Consider the following 16,336-nt stretch of genomic DNA (forward strand, 5'->3'; position numbering starts at 1 on the left):
AGAAAAGGGGCATAGGGAAACAAGAACAGACTTGAAAGGCGGCATTGGGGCTTGGCTGGTGAGAAACCTACCTGGTCCGTGCCACTGGGGATATTACCATGGCAGTGGGAATAAGGACCCAGCCCCCAGCAGCCACCCAACAAAGTCAACCCTCTCTTGGAAAGACAGTGTGGAAATCATTATGATAATGCAGTTCCTTGCCAGCTTTGCCGTTGGGAACACCAGGCAGATCCCTTGAGCCAGACTTTCTCAGAATGGAAGAACTAGAGGAGTTGCTGCCATGGCAACGCATTTCCCCTGCCCGTTTATACCATCGGTGAGCTGGGGGAGATCCCTGGAGGAAGTGGATCCCCACCTCCTTCACCAAGGCAGGGAAATCGCCAAGGACACACAGATGGAGATGAGCCTTAGGGAATGTTCCCTCTAGCCTGAATGGCTGCTGGAGTTGCCATGGCAACCGGATTCCTTGCCCACCAAACCATGAAGGAGGGAGATCAGCTTCAGCTGCAGGAGCCCGTCTGTGCCAGCACAACTCCCGGGCCCCCAATCTGGCGAGCTCTAGCGAGGGTGCACCTTAGGTGAGAGGCATCCCTGGGAGTCCAGACGTTTCCTGTGGTGCCTGGAGGGACTGACTCTTAGCTCCTTCCATGGAAGGACATGCCAATGCCGTCCAGGAGAACAAAAGGCATGCCTAAGGAAGATGCATGGATGGTTGCTGTCAATCTCAACAGTGGTTTTGTCATTGGGAAGCCTTTGAATTGCATGTGTCATACTAAGCTTTATTTTTGTCTCTGTTTTTTGTTTGTCTGTTTTGTCTGTCTTTTTGAGACAGGGTCTCACTCTGGCACCCAGACTAGAGTGCAGTGCTGCGATCATAGATCACTGCAGCCTTGAACTCCTGGCCTCAAGCAATCCTCCTGCCTCAGCCTCCCAAGTAGCTGGGACTACAGGCATGCACCACAACCCCTAGCTAATTATTTGTTTGTTTATTTATTTTTTTATTTATACAGATGAGGTCTTGCTATGTTGCCCAGGTTGATCTCAAACTCCTGGGTTCAAGCCATCCTCCCGCCTTGGCCTCCCAAAGTGCTGGGATTACAGGCATGAGCCACCAAGCAGGCCCTGTCTCTGTTCTTGAGTTCTCTTGGGCAAATCCTTTAACTAATACTAATGTAGCTAATATTCAAATAGGTGGGTTTTGTCTCTTGAGGGCAAAAGAAGTAGAAAGGGGAGGTGGGAGTCTCTGTGGGAGAAAACTTCTAATAAGTTAATTTTTAAAAAAATTTTACATTCAGGAGGTACATGTGCAAGTTTGTCATATGGATATATTGCATAATGGTGAATTAGGGCTTCTCATGTACCCATCACCCAAATAGTAAACATTGTACCCAATAGGTCTCTTTTTAACACGTACCCTTTTCCTACTGATCCAGACCCCGTAAGAGGGAAAGGGGTCCTGATCCAGACCCCTTAAGAGGGTTCTTAGATCTCACATAAGAAAGAATTCAGGGCGAGTCGCTAGAGTAAAGTCAAAGCAAGTTTACTAAGAAAGTAGAGAAATAAAAGAATGGCTATGCCATAGACAGAGCAGCCCCAAGGGTTGCTGGTTGCCCATTTTTATGGTTATTTCTTAACGATGTGCTAAACAAAGGGCGGATTATTCATGCCTCCCCTTTTTAGACCATATAGGGTAACTTCCTGACATTGCCATGACATTCGTAAACTGTTATGGTGTATAGCAGTGAGGACGACCAGAGGTCACTCTTGTCATCATCTTGGTTTTGGTGAGTCTTGGCCAGCTTCTTTACTGCAAACTGTTTTATTAGCAAGGTCTTTATGACCTATATTTTGTGCCAACCTCCTATCTCATCCTGTGACTTAGAATGCCTTAACCATCTGGGAATGCAGCCCAGTAGGTCTCAGCCTCATTTTACCCCACTCCTATTCAAGATAGAGTTGCACTGGTTCACACACCTCTTACATTTCCCCTCTCCCTTTTATAAAAGAACCCTTAATCCTAAGGGTTGTAGAGGGACAAAGATTCATCTTCTGTAACTTCTTCAGGCTGAATAGGGGTGATGATTCCTGCCTATTAGAGTCTCTTGTGTTAGGGGTAGAGGGGAGATCTATCAGAAAGCATCAGTGTGGTAAGGGCCATTCATAACTCTTAAGTTCTGACAAAAGGTGCTATCTGAAAAAATAGTAAGAGTTCAGTTTAAGACAATGTTGAGTAAGCTTATCCTGCATTCCTATACAGAGTAAAACAGCAATATATTCCACAACAGTAAAGCAAAATAAGTAAAATTATTCCAAGTAAACTAAATTAGAAGGCTTTCCATGAACTGGGCAACTGTTGGAACCAAGCTGAGATGCGGTTGCTAGCTGATTGCAATTTGCCCAGAATTAGAATATTGATTTAGATTTTTGTATTACGTATCCCTCTTGTTTTTTCTGAACAGCAGTCAGAGATCACTAGTTGGTTCACAGGAATAAGCAGGGTTAGCCTAAATTGTAGAAACAAACTTAAAAACAACTGATGAGAAAAATTTAATACAAGCGTACCATAGTTTCTGAAACGTAACTTCTCTCTCCAGTTTCCCATTTTTATTAAAGACAAATCACGGTAAGACTGATTTGCTTTATTATACTTGGCCTAATTATGTGTATAAAGTGCAGCAAGAATAATTGTTTTTCACATAAGCTCTTTTTAAATTGGCTTTGATGGAACTCTATTGCATAGAAGGAATCTTAGATAAGACTTTTTTAGAGCCCAACCCTGCCATGGGTTTGTACCCTCAAATACCTATGAGTTGAGTAAATTCTTCTTTTCTTGGAATCCAAAGATAACTTGGGGTTCCTGGACCTGTTAGAAAGTGACATTCTTTACTTACCACAGGTCAGAAACCCTGTACAGGGACTCTTTAGGCAAGGTATGAGGCCAGCTCCTCAAACGGCTTTTATTGACTTTATGAGTCAAGTTTGATTCCTTAAAGGAAAGCATCCATTCCAGTCAAAGCCTTGGTAGAATAACCAATTTCTCCAATGTTGTCCTGTGGCAAAAGAAAACAGGTTCTTATTGCACTTATGAAAATAACTATATTGCCATAAATTAAGATCTTACAAATAGTTTCCAAATTCTAGAGAAATCAGGTAGAGAGAAACAAATATGCTCCAGATTTTGTTCAAAGGAGTACACTTTGCTCAATTGTTAAAAGCTGTAAATAACTAAAAAGAAAAGTTTTCTGGACTCTGGAAAGCAAAACAAAGGATCAGCAATGTTTTAAGCAAAAAGTGAAAAAGATTTTTTTAGACTGTTGTTGGTGCAGTCAATTCATTTAACTCCTGTTCTGCTTGATATGTATGAACATTCCAGTTCTCCATGTGTCCTGAAACTTTTTTCCTCTACTATAATGTCACAATCTCCAAAGTTATCAGAAACTTGCATTTAAGAACTTCTGTCAAAGTCCTGGCCGGGCATGGTGGCTTACGCCTATAATCACAGCACTTTGGGGGCCAAGGCAAGTGGATCACCTGAGGCCAGGAGTTCGAGACCAGCCTGGCCAACATGGTGAAACCCCATCTTTACTAAAAATACAAAAATTAGCCAGCCGTGGTGGCACATGCTTATTATCCCAGCTACTAGGAAGGCTGAGGCAGGAGAATCACTTGAACCTGGAAGGCAGATGTTGCAATGAGCCGAGATCACAACACTGCACTTCAGCCTCGGTAACAGAGTAAGACTCCATCTCAAAAAAAAAAAAAAGTCCTATAGCTGATTATAAACCATCTCCTAAAGAGGATTAAAACATGACAACAATTATCTGTGGATGACAAAACATCTTAAGACAGCCACAGTCAAAAACTCGATTGACAAAGAAATTTGGTTACCTCTATGGCATACAATGATTTTAACATAAAAATTATTAATAACATACACTAGGTCATACCAGATTTATAGGAGTTTCCCATAATTTTGGATCATGTACCAATAACACATTTATACAAATACAGCCAAAAAAAAACAAACACTATTTCACATTTGATAATGCTCCCTGTATGACCTTTATACCAAATAAGCCAAATGTTACTGTTGCATTAGTGCATTATTGATGTCAAACCCAATTCTTAATAAAACCTTACAGACAAGTGTATTTAATCTTAATCAATTTGACCATAAGGTAAGATTCTCATAAACCTTTTATAACGCTTTATAATTTTTGTCAAAGACCAGATCATAAGCAGGTTTTTGCTTGAAAAAAACGTATGCATTTATTACAATGTTTAATTTACAGAAAAACTGAATACCCCTTTGACTTTAGCCAATATGTTTGCACACAGAATCTCTTCCACAACTGTTCAGACCTTCAGATTTTTCCCATCTCACTTAAAACCATCCTTTTACCCTCTAAAGTTAGGCAAGAAATCCACATTTCTATGCCTTCTTATAATCTTTTACCAAAAGTACATTCTACTTTCCTTACATGTCTAGTGTATCTAACTTTTTCTTCAGTGGTCACAATTACATATTACAATGTTAGCTCTGAGTGATGCTTATTTGTGATGAAAACCTTGGTAAGTTCAGGATTTTAATTATGTGCTAGGTGTGGAGCCTAGCCCAGGACACACCAGGCAAAAGTAAGTGCAGATAAGGGCTGACTTTTTCCAGCACAGCTAGAGGCATGGCTAACTCCACATGTCCCCAGGCCTTATCTAGAATCTAATGCTCCAAAGGAGATACATTGAACAATTTTTAAAAGTCAAAGAAGCAGTTTATGACCTTAAAGCATTTAGCAAATTTAATATCTGACCTGAATAACTTAGACCAAATGTTTTTATTTTACCAATAATCTTTAAAGCTGTTTTTATTTCCTAAAGATTGCTAAAGTCACATGAACTAAATAAAAGGCATTACACTTTTTACTTTTCTGACATTTGATTTAGGTTCTTCTTATTATTAAATCAATTAATCAAAGCTCTTTTATATTACACACACATAATACATATAAATACATAGACCGACAGAAGATAAAAGGACCCATTCGTTCCCTAAGCCAGGAATTGGACCCAAAACTGGGGCCATCATTGCGAAAAGAGAAAGTATGGCCACATGGTTACGAGGTCAAGCTCCCAAGGAAATGAGTGACCAGTTTTTTGGGCCTTCTTGAACAGCAGGCTTACATGTGTCCTAAGCCTGTGTTCTATCCTAAGGTACCCCTCTTATGACAGAACAGTACAGAAAGACACACAAAGCACCCCAAATTCACTACAGTTAAAGGCGAGCCTCACAAATCCTTTTTCCCATTAATCAAAACTTTACAGGAGATAAACAATCATTTTTACCATTCAACCAGTTTGCACAGACAGAGAAAGAGAGAGAGACAAAAGCATTGCCTGAAGCAGGGTGGGGAAGGCGAGGCACAGCAACCCTGAGAAATTCAGGCAGCCGCTTCTCGGTAGTGAAGGGATCTTTTCCAGCAGTCCCATCAGCTCTCAAGTTTCCCCTTTTAGGGAGGAGAAAGCTCCCCATGTCCCACGATCCTGTACATGCCTAATCCTGTCACCCACAGCTGTCAGCAAAGAGTGCAAGGCAGATTAATCCAAAGAGAATAACAGTTAATATCCCATAGTGCCAAACCTGTTCTTAACTGAGAGGGACTTTGTGAGAAGGACTTTACTGAGAGGGGCACTCACCCCCTAAATCTTAGAAGGGACTCTAACCACTCCTAAATTGGGCCTCTAACCCAAGGTTGGTCAAGTGTCCTTGCCTTTTATTAAGAGGGGCCTCTAAGCCACTGTCTTAGGAGAGACTCTAACTCCCTTAAGTTGGACCTCTAACCTACTCCCATCCTCTACCCGGGAACCCCACCACTTACCCAAAGTTGTCTAATCAGTGCTGCAGTCTATTTCCTTTGGATTGGGGGGTCTCCTCAGTATCAACTTTTTGGGGGGTTTACCAGAAAGATGTTACCAGACCCCACCACTTACTGGGGGTTTCCACACTATCGTCCCATCTGTGGTCACCAGAAAGATATTACAGGACCCCAAACTTACCCAAAGTTAACCTTTGGGTCAGGGGTTTCTGCACTATAGTCCCTTCTCTGGTCAACAGAAAGATGGTACAGGAAAGGGGTCCCAATTCAGACCCCAAGAGAGGGTTCTTGGGTCTCATGCAAGAAAGAATCCAGGGTGAGTCTGTAAAGTGAAAGCAAGTTTAATAAGAAAGTAGATAAATAAAAGAATGGCTATTCCATAAGCAGAGCAGCTCCGAGGGCTGCTGGTTGCTCATTTTTATGGTTATTTCTTGATGATAAATGAGAGGTGGATTATTCGTGCCTCCCCTTTTTAGACCATATGGGGTAACTTTCTGACGTTGCCATGGCATTTGTAAACTGTCATGGCACTGGTGGGAGTGTAGCAGTGAGGACGACCAGAGGTCACTCTCGTCGCCATCTTGGTTTTGATGGGTTTTGGTCACCTTCTTTACTGCAACCTGTTTTATCAGCAAAGTCTTTGTGACCTGTATTTTGTGTTGACCTCCTATCTCATCCTGTGACTAGAAAGCCTTAAGCATCTTAGAATGCAGCGCAGTAGGTCTCAGCCTCATTTTACCCAGCCCCTATTCAAGATGGAGTTGCTCTGGTTCACACACCTCTGACACTTCCTTTCCCCGTTTTGGAATCCACAGTGTCTATTGTTTCCATCTCTATGTCCATGTGTGGCCATTGTTTTACTCCCACTTATAAATGAAAACGCACAGGATTTGATTTTCTGTTTCTGAGTTATTTCACCTAAGATAATGGCCTCCCGCTCCACCCATGTTGCTGCAAAAGACATGATTTCATTCTTTTTGGTGGCTGAGTAGTATTCCATGGTGTATATGTATCAATCGTCATTTTCTTCATCCAATCATCCATTGAAGGATATTTAGGTTGATTTTATGACTTTGCTATTATGAACAATGCTGTGATAAACATGAGTGCAGGTGTCTTTTCTGTGTAATGATTTCTTTTCTGGGGAGGTAGATACCCGGGAGTGGGAGTGCTAGGCCAAATGGTAGTTCCATTTTTAGTTCTTTGAGGAACCTCCATGCTGTTTTCCATAGAAATTGCACTAATTTACATTCCCACCAACAGTGTATAAGTGCTTCCTTTTCTCCACATCTGTTGTTTTTTGACTGCTTAGTAATAGCCATTCTGACGGTATAAGGTGGTATCTCACTGAGACTTTAATCGGCACTTCACTGATGGTTAGTGATATTGAGCATTTTTTATGTATATCGGCTGCTTGCATGAGGTTCAAATTTTAATATCCAAATTATGTGTGTATGATTAATGTGATTAAAATTTAAAAGAAATGGAAAATAAATGGAAATAGAGCCATTCAAAGAGCCAAAAGGCATGACTTCAATAGTCCTAAGACTGTCGATATCAAGAAGCGTGTTACTCAATTAAAGCACAGAGACCTCAGGGTCTGCATTCCCGTGCACCACCATATTCTGCTTGTCAAATCCAGAGACTCACATGAGTGGAGGATGAATAAAACACACTGATTTATATTTGGTTGGTCTTTTTATTTCATTTCCTCTAACTGGGTCATTTTCATTTCCATTTGAGTTCAGAAAATCAGCATCCCTTGACACATGACGGGGGTGGGAGGTAAATTAAGGCCACATGGCTAAACTTGCATTAATAAGAAGAACGAACTGAATTTATTTTACCATCATTTTACCATCCGAGGACTACACAGAGGCATGGCACAGTGACCTCGGCGCAAGATGCTGGCTGCAGGTAACGTGTCACACTCCCATGTGACCACAATGACAGCGACCATATATCGGGTTCCTATTCTGTGTCACACACTGTGCTCCAGGCTTACGTAAATTCTTTCTTTTCATCCTCACAACAACACAGGGGAGGAGGTATTATTATTCCCAAAGCACAATTGATGGAACTGAGGCTAAGAGAGGTTAAGCAGTTTTTGCCTAAGGGCACTTGGAAAGTAAATATAAAATGCCCAGGCAATGCCCAAACCCAGTTCTGGTGCAAAGCAGGTGCCCTTGACTCCTATAGCCTAAGCTTTCTGGGTGGTTCTGTACATAGAAGCTGCCTACCTCGCCAGTGGCATCTGGATTTATTGGAATAGGATAATACAAATAAAATTGAGGGAATGATTAACAATTTCCTCCTCACATTTTTCATTTAAACTCAAATCCTCCAACAATACCACTGTTTGCTCTATCAACTTCAGGCTGTCTCTCCTATGCCTTCCCTTCCGCCGCTATGTGCTTTGCTTGTGTGGTCTGATTAGCTCTCAAATGCCACAATAATTCTACAATTTATATTTCATGTCAATGCATACAGAGTCCCCACTTCTAAATGTGCAAAGCTAGTTTTATTTCAGATGCTATAAGAAGAAGGAAGATGAATGAAAAAAAGAAAAAGAAACATACAAATCTCTTAACAACCTTACAAATCCACTGGAAAAATGAATATATTTCAAGTCAATAGTTGATCAGCATGTTATATCCAAGTATCTATGTAAAATTACTCAGTCTCACTAATTGTAAAATATGCAAGTTAAAATCAGACGCCATCTCTTCTTATCTATCTCATTCTATTTATTTGCAGAGGTATGTTTAAATGCATACAAACACACACACAAACAAATAGTGCTAATAAAATTGCAGTGGGAGTGGGCCTCTCATCTATTGCTGATAGGATTTTAGTTTGCATCTGTCTTTCTCAAGGGCCACTGGGCAAGATGAATAGATAGATAGATAGATAGATAGATAGATAGATAGATAGATAGATAGATACACACCCACACGCACACGCACACACACACACGCACACGTATATATGTGCTCCAGAAGTGTTTCTACCACTTGGCCCAGTGATTCACTTTGTAGATATCTACCCTAAGGAATGAAACTGAGAATACAAGATTTACCTAAACGCTATTTATCATTGCTTTATAGTAGTAAAAACTATAAAAACAACTGAGATGTTGGCAAGAGGGAGACCAGTTAAATAAATCCTGGTACGGTCATATGAGGTGGACTATTGTGAAGCTATTGAAATTATGTTTTTGAGAAATATTTAAAGACCTCAAGAAATGGCCACCTTATACAGTTAAGTGAAAACAGGATACAAAACTTATGTAGAATATGATTCCAATCTTGTAATAGAAATTAGATAGATAGATAGATAGATGATAGATAGATAGATGTGTCATTATACTAAAACTTTATCAAATACATTTTTCTTTTTAGAAAACGTGGACAGAAAGGACACTGAAATTTAACAGCACTTGTATTTTGTGGGCTATTAATTATATTCTTCATATTTTTCTGTACTTTTTAAATGGTCAGAATGACTACTTCTATAGCCAGAAAAAAATAATGATGCTACTTTTAAAAAAAAACAATCCAGGCATAGTGGTACATGCCTGTAGTCCCAGCTACTCAGGAGGCTGAAGCAGGAGGATCCCTTGAACTCAGCAGTTTGAGGCTATAGTGAGCTATCATCACACCACTCCACTCTAGCCTGGACGACAGAGCAAGACCTCTTTTCTTCTTCTTCTTCTTAAAGACTAGTTTGATAGTAGGGACTCCATTTTAACAACAACAGTAACAAAAAAGCAAAATAGTAAATGAGCCTGGCCACAACCATTTATTGCCAGCATTTCCTGCCTCTCCTCATTCCCACAAAAGGGGCTAACTAGGGCATGGAAGAACAATCCAAACTGGGATTGCCACCATTAATCCTGTGAAATACAATGACTTTTCTAAGTGGGCTTGGTGACATAGATTTTTGCCGTTAGTGTCTGTAAAAGGAAGACCATTGGTAACTTGCATAGAAACATTAGGTTAGGCATTCTAAGTCACAGGATGAGATAGGAGGTCAGCACAATACACAGGTCACTTACTACATTAAGATATAGTAACATTGTATACAGATATCAAACTATCACAGGTACCCCCAAAATATGTACAACTCATATATCAATTAAATGTGTATATATATAAATAATAATTGTTTCAAATACCTAGTAGAAGCTGTGTTGAATAAGGTCATGGCCTTTTCAGAGGAGAAGGAAAGCTGTGTCACACTCTGAGTACCTATTTCTAGCACTTTCCTTTGTATAAAGATAGCATGACTAGATTACAACAAAAGAATCTTAGGAAAAGTCAGTACCAAGAGGGAGTCAGTCATGTGAAAGGGTCAGGGGAAGAAAGAGCAAGACAAGTGTGTGGGAGGGGCATCGCAGACACACTGCCCAACAGACAGAAAATAGACATCCATATATCAACAGCGGTCCCCATGGTCACGGGGCATCACTCATATCCATGACTTTGCTCTCTGAACTTGATTATCTCAAATACGTGAAAACATTATCAATCAGCCTTCCAGAAAAATACCAACTAATGAGGTACCTTTTCGTTTCTTTCATTTGTCTATGTTATAAGTTTCAAAGTAAACCTTCCTGAAATAGACAGCAAATTTATTAAAATATGTTTTAATGAGTGGCCCTCCCCATTTCCCCTTTCCCGTTACTCTCTATTTCTCTCAGGAGAAAAATGAGAAAATTTATTCAAATTCTTTTGCAATTGATTATGTGTTGATTAGTGGTCCTGGGTTTTGTTGTTGTTGTTTTTAACCTTTTTTAAAAAGCTGGGTTGGCACAGTGGCTCACGCCTCTTATCCCAGCACTTCGGGAGGCTGAGGCAGGCAGATCACTTTAGGTCAGGAGTTCCAGACCAGCCCGACCAACATGGTGAAACCCCATCTCTACTAAAAATACAACAATTATCCAAGCATAGTGGTACACACCTGTACTCCCAGCTACTCAGGATGCTGAGGCAGGAGAATCGTTTGAACCTCGGAGGCAGAGGTTGCAGTGAGCCGAGACCACGCCACTGCACTCCAGCCTGGGTGACAGAGCCTGATTGCGTCTAAAAAACCAAAATATTAATTAAAGTATGCTCAATTCGTTTTGATAATCTCTTTATAGGCATAAAGAAATAGCCAAGGAGGTTCATCATTGCCATGAGAAGATCAGCAATCTATCAGCTTCAAATGCAGTGTGGATTAAATGCTTCTATGCAGGCAATCCTCCCTCCGGGATTCCCACTGGCCAGATTCAATGTAGCCTGGTGTAGCATGTGTGGAGCACCACAAGCAAAGCCTGTGAGATACAGAGAGGGAATGAGCTGAAGAAGGTAGACTTGTATGCTAGGCCAGCCCAGGCCTGCTCCTGAAAAGGCAGGACTTAGTGGAAAATTCCTAGATCCTGTAATCCCAGAGCAGGGGAAAGGAGGTTGCTGGGCTGTGGTGCAGGTGCGCAACGAGAAAAGTTACATAAGTATGGCACAGAGAGAATTTCAGGACCCATGCCCCCAAACCCAGGCCCGGAAAATATGCCTTTGCTGAGTAACAAAACTCGTACCTTACGTGGTAGTGTATATTGTTTCTGGATGCTGACAGAACTTTTTAAGATGTAGATAAATTACCGAGGGCCCTTTTAAGGAGACTCTCACCCCAGGAAGACTGCTGATTATCACAGCTGCAGAAGGGGGACCCCAGGAAGCCCAGGTCTGTGTCTTTGGTAAGAAAAACATCACGCAGAGAGCCTGGAGGATTTTTATTAAGCAAAAGATTCACAGGTTACCAAAATAATATAAAAGCCAAGTTTCATTTAAAACACACAACTGTAGGAAACCTTCCATATAACCTCAAGATCCTCACCAATCTATTTATTGCAGAAAAGATGCTAAAAATATTCCAGGTCTATGGAAGAAGTCTGGAAAAAAATCCATAATTAAATTTTGGAATTTAGATGATGACAGGATGTAGAATAAAGAAAGACTCAGAGATCTTTAGGGTTGATCAGGTGTGGCCATATGGAGGAAGCGATTTGGCGAATTTTATTTCCAATGTGTTGGGAACATAATGGCAGAGGAAGATGAAAGATCTCAGGAATGTCTACAGTAAGGCATGGACTGGAATAACCACACATGCCAAGTGAGGCTGCTTAACCCTCGCACCTCGAAAGGAGCAATTCTGGCTTACAGTCAGCCTTGGTAAAGATACCCTTGTCTGCTCTGGGTCAGATTAGGGGGTTCCAGAATGTTCTGCATACTCCCCAATTTTCTTTCTAAAGCAAAGTCTGCCCTACTCTAGGAATCTAGGGTCTCCCAGAGATCCTGTTACTCAGGAAAGATAATTGCATCCTGGAGACTCCTGGGATCCAAGCCTCTGGTCAACGGGCTTCAGTATCTAAATTCATATTTGGATGAGTTCAGTTAGTCAAAAAGCTGGGGATCAGAAGTCGAAGCCCAGGAGTTCGAGACTGCGGTGAGCTACAGTCATGCCACTACAATACAGCCTGGGCAACAGAACGAGAGACCTGTTTCTAAAAAAGAAAAGGAGGATGAAGAACAAAATGATTTGCAATGCTCATAAAATACACGGGGAAAGGAAGCATGTGGCAGAGAAAAGCACAGGAAATGGTAGATACAAGATGGGTCGGCTGGGCGCGGTGGCTCACGCCTGTAATCCCAGCACTTTGGGAGGCCGAGGCGGGTGGATCACGAGGTCAGGAGATCAAGACCATCCTGGCTAACACGGTGAAACCCCGTCTCTAATAAAAATACAAAAAAGTAGCCGAGCGTGGTGGCAGGTGCCTGTAGTCCCAGCTACTTGGGAGGCTGAGGCAGGAGAATGGCATGAACCCAAGAGGCAGAGCTTGCAGTGAGCTGAGATCTTGCCCCTGCACTCCAGCCTTGGCAACAGAGTGAGACTCCATCTCAAAAAAAAAAAAAAGACAGGTTGAGATAAGATAATACAGCTTAGTTTACTCTTTATACTGAAGGTAAGTAATTAGAAACAACAGGTAGATTTTTCTAGCCCTTTCTACTCATATAAAACCAAAAAAAAAAAAAAAAAAAAAGCAAAAAAAAAAAAAAAACATGTTGAGCGGTGGGAAACACAGGACAGGTTCTTTCCCATAGTTATCAGAGATAGCTGCCCCCTCATGTTAGATCTGAATCGAGAAAAAAAAAAAAATGCTGCCCCTTTGCAGAGATGAGGAAGAAGGAGGGAGGGAGGGAGGGATGGAAGGAAGGAAGGATCAGTGGCCATGGGACATGACACTTGCCTGTTCCAGAAGGGCAGCTTTGCCATAGCCCATAATTCAAGGTGGCTGATACAGACTAAATAAGTCAACATGCAATGAGCACCTACTAAGCCCAAGATCTGGAGGCTGTGGGAAATACAAAGATGGGTAGGGTATGGCTCCTTGATCCCAAGTTTGCAATCATCTAGAGGGAGCCAGGCCAGAATAAGAATAAGAAGGAAATCCAGGCTGGATATAGTAGCTCACGCCTGTATTCCCAGCACTTTGGGAGGCTGAGGTGGGCAGATCACCTGAGATCAGGAGTTTGAGACCAGCCTGGCCAACATGGCGAAACCTCATCTCTACTAAAAATACAAAAATTAACTGGGTATAGTGGTGGGCGCCTGTAATCCCAGCTACTTGGGAGGCTGAGGCAGGAGAATCACCGGAACCCGGGAGGTGGAGGTTGCCGTGAGCCAAGATTGTGCCGCTGCACTCCAGCCTGAGTGACAAAGTGAGACTCCACCTCAAAAAAACAAAAAGAAAACAAAGTAAATCCAGTCTTTAGGATCATAATAAACCAACCCTAAGGATGCCAAACCATGTATTCAGGAGAAGAACAGCAATCTGCTCAAATGTAAGCCAAAGGCAGTAGCTCTCAGCCCTGGCCAGCCTGCCACGTAGACATCGTTTGTGATTTTGGGGGTTGCCAACTAAGAACACCAAATCACAATCCCTTTTTGGCCCCTGGTAGCCCACAGTCCAGTGTTTCACATCTCTGAAGGCCTGGTAGCCCACAGTCCAGTGTTTCACATCTCTGAAGGTTCTCTGGTATCTCAAGCAAGGTGTGAGCTTAAAAGTAAGAACTCCCTAGATTCAAATCGTGACTACCCCATCTACCGTGTGACCTTGGGCAAGTTACATAACCTCTCTGTGCCTCAGTTACCTATTCCGTAAAGTAAATACCTTCTTTGCCACATTGTTGAGAAAATTAAGTGAGCCAATACTTGCAAAGCATTGAGAAGAGTGTCTGACATATAGTAAGCGCTGAATAAATGTTAGCTACTTTTATTTTAAAGGCCTTTGTTTAGGAAGTCCTTATTATTCCTTATCAGCCAATACCTTCACAGGAATGAGCAAGAAGATACATAGGTTTAAGAGGGTGGAGGTGGAGAGAAGTGGAGTGAGGAGTTAAAAGAGTAGCAGAAAACAAAAAGCTGTTTCTCAGTGCCGCTGGGTATCTGTCACCATGGTGATTTGGGGCTGGGACTCGGGGAAGGCGCACAGTGAAAGCAGCTGCCTAGGCGCCTCTCAGCCCCACCCTGGATCTGGCTCATCTTGGCACTCGTACTCGTTTCTTCCTAGGGCCTTTCTTTGGGTTTACCTGGCATCCTCTTTGATGAGATAGGAAAGAACATGGACAAATGCATGAGAGAAATAAAGTTAGAAAACTAGTTACTCACCAAACATTCTGTAAAACTACAGTCAATGTGGAAGCCCGAGTGATGCCCACTTTCAAACACCGCTGCCCCCACCAGTGACTCAGTCTAGAACAAGTAGCGTCTGAATAGAGAACACCCTCCATCAGCTCCCACTCCCACCCCACACCCAGCTGAGAGAGCTGCCCAGGGCGGGTGAGAGTTAGGAGGGACTGTCGCGTCAGCCGCGGGGAGCGCGTCAACCTCATTTAACTCTGCAGAAGCATTTCCTCCTTGTTTGTACTTAGAACAAAGCAGGAATCCATTCTTTCACAGAGCACTGCTGCTGTCCTGAGCGGGCCGCTTTTCTGGTAGCCAACCGAAATGTCTAGGCGCCCCCTAGTGGTAAAGGTTTGTGCCGTGGCTGTGGAGAAGGCACCTAAGATCCTGAAAGGTGATGGGAAGGGTTTGGGAAGGCGCCTTCTTCCCTCCCCTGTGCAAATGGACGTGCCAAACATTTGCTGCACCAGAGGCCACCTTGGCTCATTTCTCTGCCAGACACTATGGTGGGAGGTGAGATGCTTGCTGGGCAGAGACCAAATTTAATTTTCTGCTTGTTTCCATAAGTAAACTGTCTGTCCCTTGTCAGACCTTCTCCTTAAGCTCTTTCTGCCTCAGAGTGGTAGACACAACATCTGTGGATGCTTTTGATTTCTTGCTTCTTTGCCTAGGAACTAACTGGAACCTCTGTGAAGATGGAATAAGGTTTTCTTTCCCTTTTTCTTGGTCCACCTGTCAGTAAGGGGACAGGAGGGAAACTCTCAGGGCTGGCTCATGTCTTTAAGGCAGCCCCTGAATAGTATTCCCTGTGGATTGGCTCACTGGTCTTTAACTTCCAGGCTAAGCTTGATCATAGATTTTAGACATATTCATACTTAATGGTAATTAACAAACACCGATCATTTGAAGGAATGTTGCTTGGTGACTAAGGGCATAGGCTCTGGTGCCCAGACTACCCAGAATCAACCCTCATCTTTATCACTTACAAGTTGTGTGACCTTGGGAAATCTCCTTAACTTCTCTGTGCCTCCGATTTCTAATCTGTAAACAGGGGTAATAAGAGTAATTACCTGATAGGGTTACCCAGAGGACTAAATGAGTTAAATGTGTAAAGCCCCTGGAGCAGAACCTGACACATTGTGAATGCTGTGTTAGTTATTAGGAAAGTTGTTGTTATATGTCATGGATATCAGTAACTCTTATGTTTAGTATTATTATGCATTATTATACATATCACTTCCTTTATCTCTTCCACAATCCTTTTGTTATCCCCATTTCACAGATGAGGAAACCAAGGCAGAAAGTTGTTAAGTATCTTTCCGAAAGACTGTGTCAAACGGGTCCAGCACTGAGAAGTTCATGCAGTCCATCATAGGAGTTCAGAGAGTCACAGGGTAAGCTCATGATCTAAATAAACATGGTGAGGAAGTGTTATCTGTCCTCAGACAGAAATCTGAAGAGGTTATTGTGTGGTAGATAAAATAGGGAGACCAAGAGGGGAAGGAAGGGTCAGGAAATCCTTGGACAGAAAAGGGAAGAGAAGGGTGAACAGAAGAAACATTGTGAGCAAAGGCAAAGATGTGGGAGGCAGCAAGGGATGCTCTATAAGCATGGCGAGTGTTGGTTGCAGTGAGAAACAGGATGAGCTGGGTACAGTGACTCATGCCTGGAATCCCAGCACTTTGGGAGGCCAAGGCAGGAGGATCACTCGAGCCCAGGAGTTCAAGACTAGCCTGGGCAAT

General features: G+C 42.3%; 1 long non-coding RNA gene across 1 annotated transcript in view; it reads right to left on the reverse strand.

Moving 5' to 3' along the window:
* LOC139356116 (uncharacterized) overlaps positions 1–15,204 on the reverse strand; it is a 48,874-nt gene extending 33,670 nt beyond the window's left edge. The window contains exons 1-4 of the long non-coding RNA XR_011607509.1: positions 14,580–15,204; positions 11,540–11,632; positions 10,833–10,954; positions 1,415–1,518 (exon numbers count right to left, since the gene is read on the reverse strand). This is a non-coding gene — a long non-coding RNA (uncharacterized lncRNA). The remainder of the gene's footprint in view (positions 1–1,414; positions 1,519–10,832; positions 10,955–11,539; positions 11,633–14,579) is intronic.
* Positions 15,205–16,336: the final 1,132 nt, after the last annotated feature.

The sequence above is a fragment of the Macaca nemestrina genome, chromosome 9 (genome assembly GCF_043159975.1).
Source record: "Macaca nemestrina isolate mMacNem1 chromosome 9, mMacNem.hap1, whole genome shotgun sequence".
In the NCBI taxonomy this organism is placed as follows: Eukaryota; Metazoa; Chordata; class Mammalia; order Primates; family Cercopithecidae; genus Macaca; species Macaca nemestrina.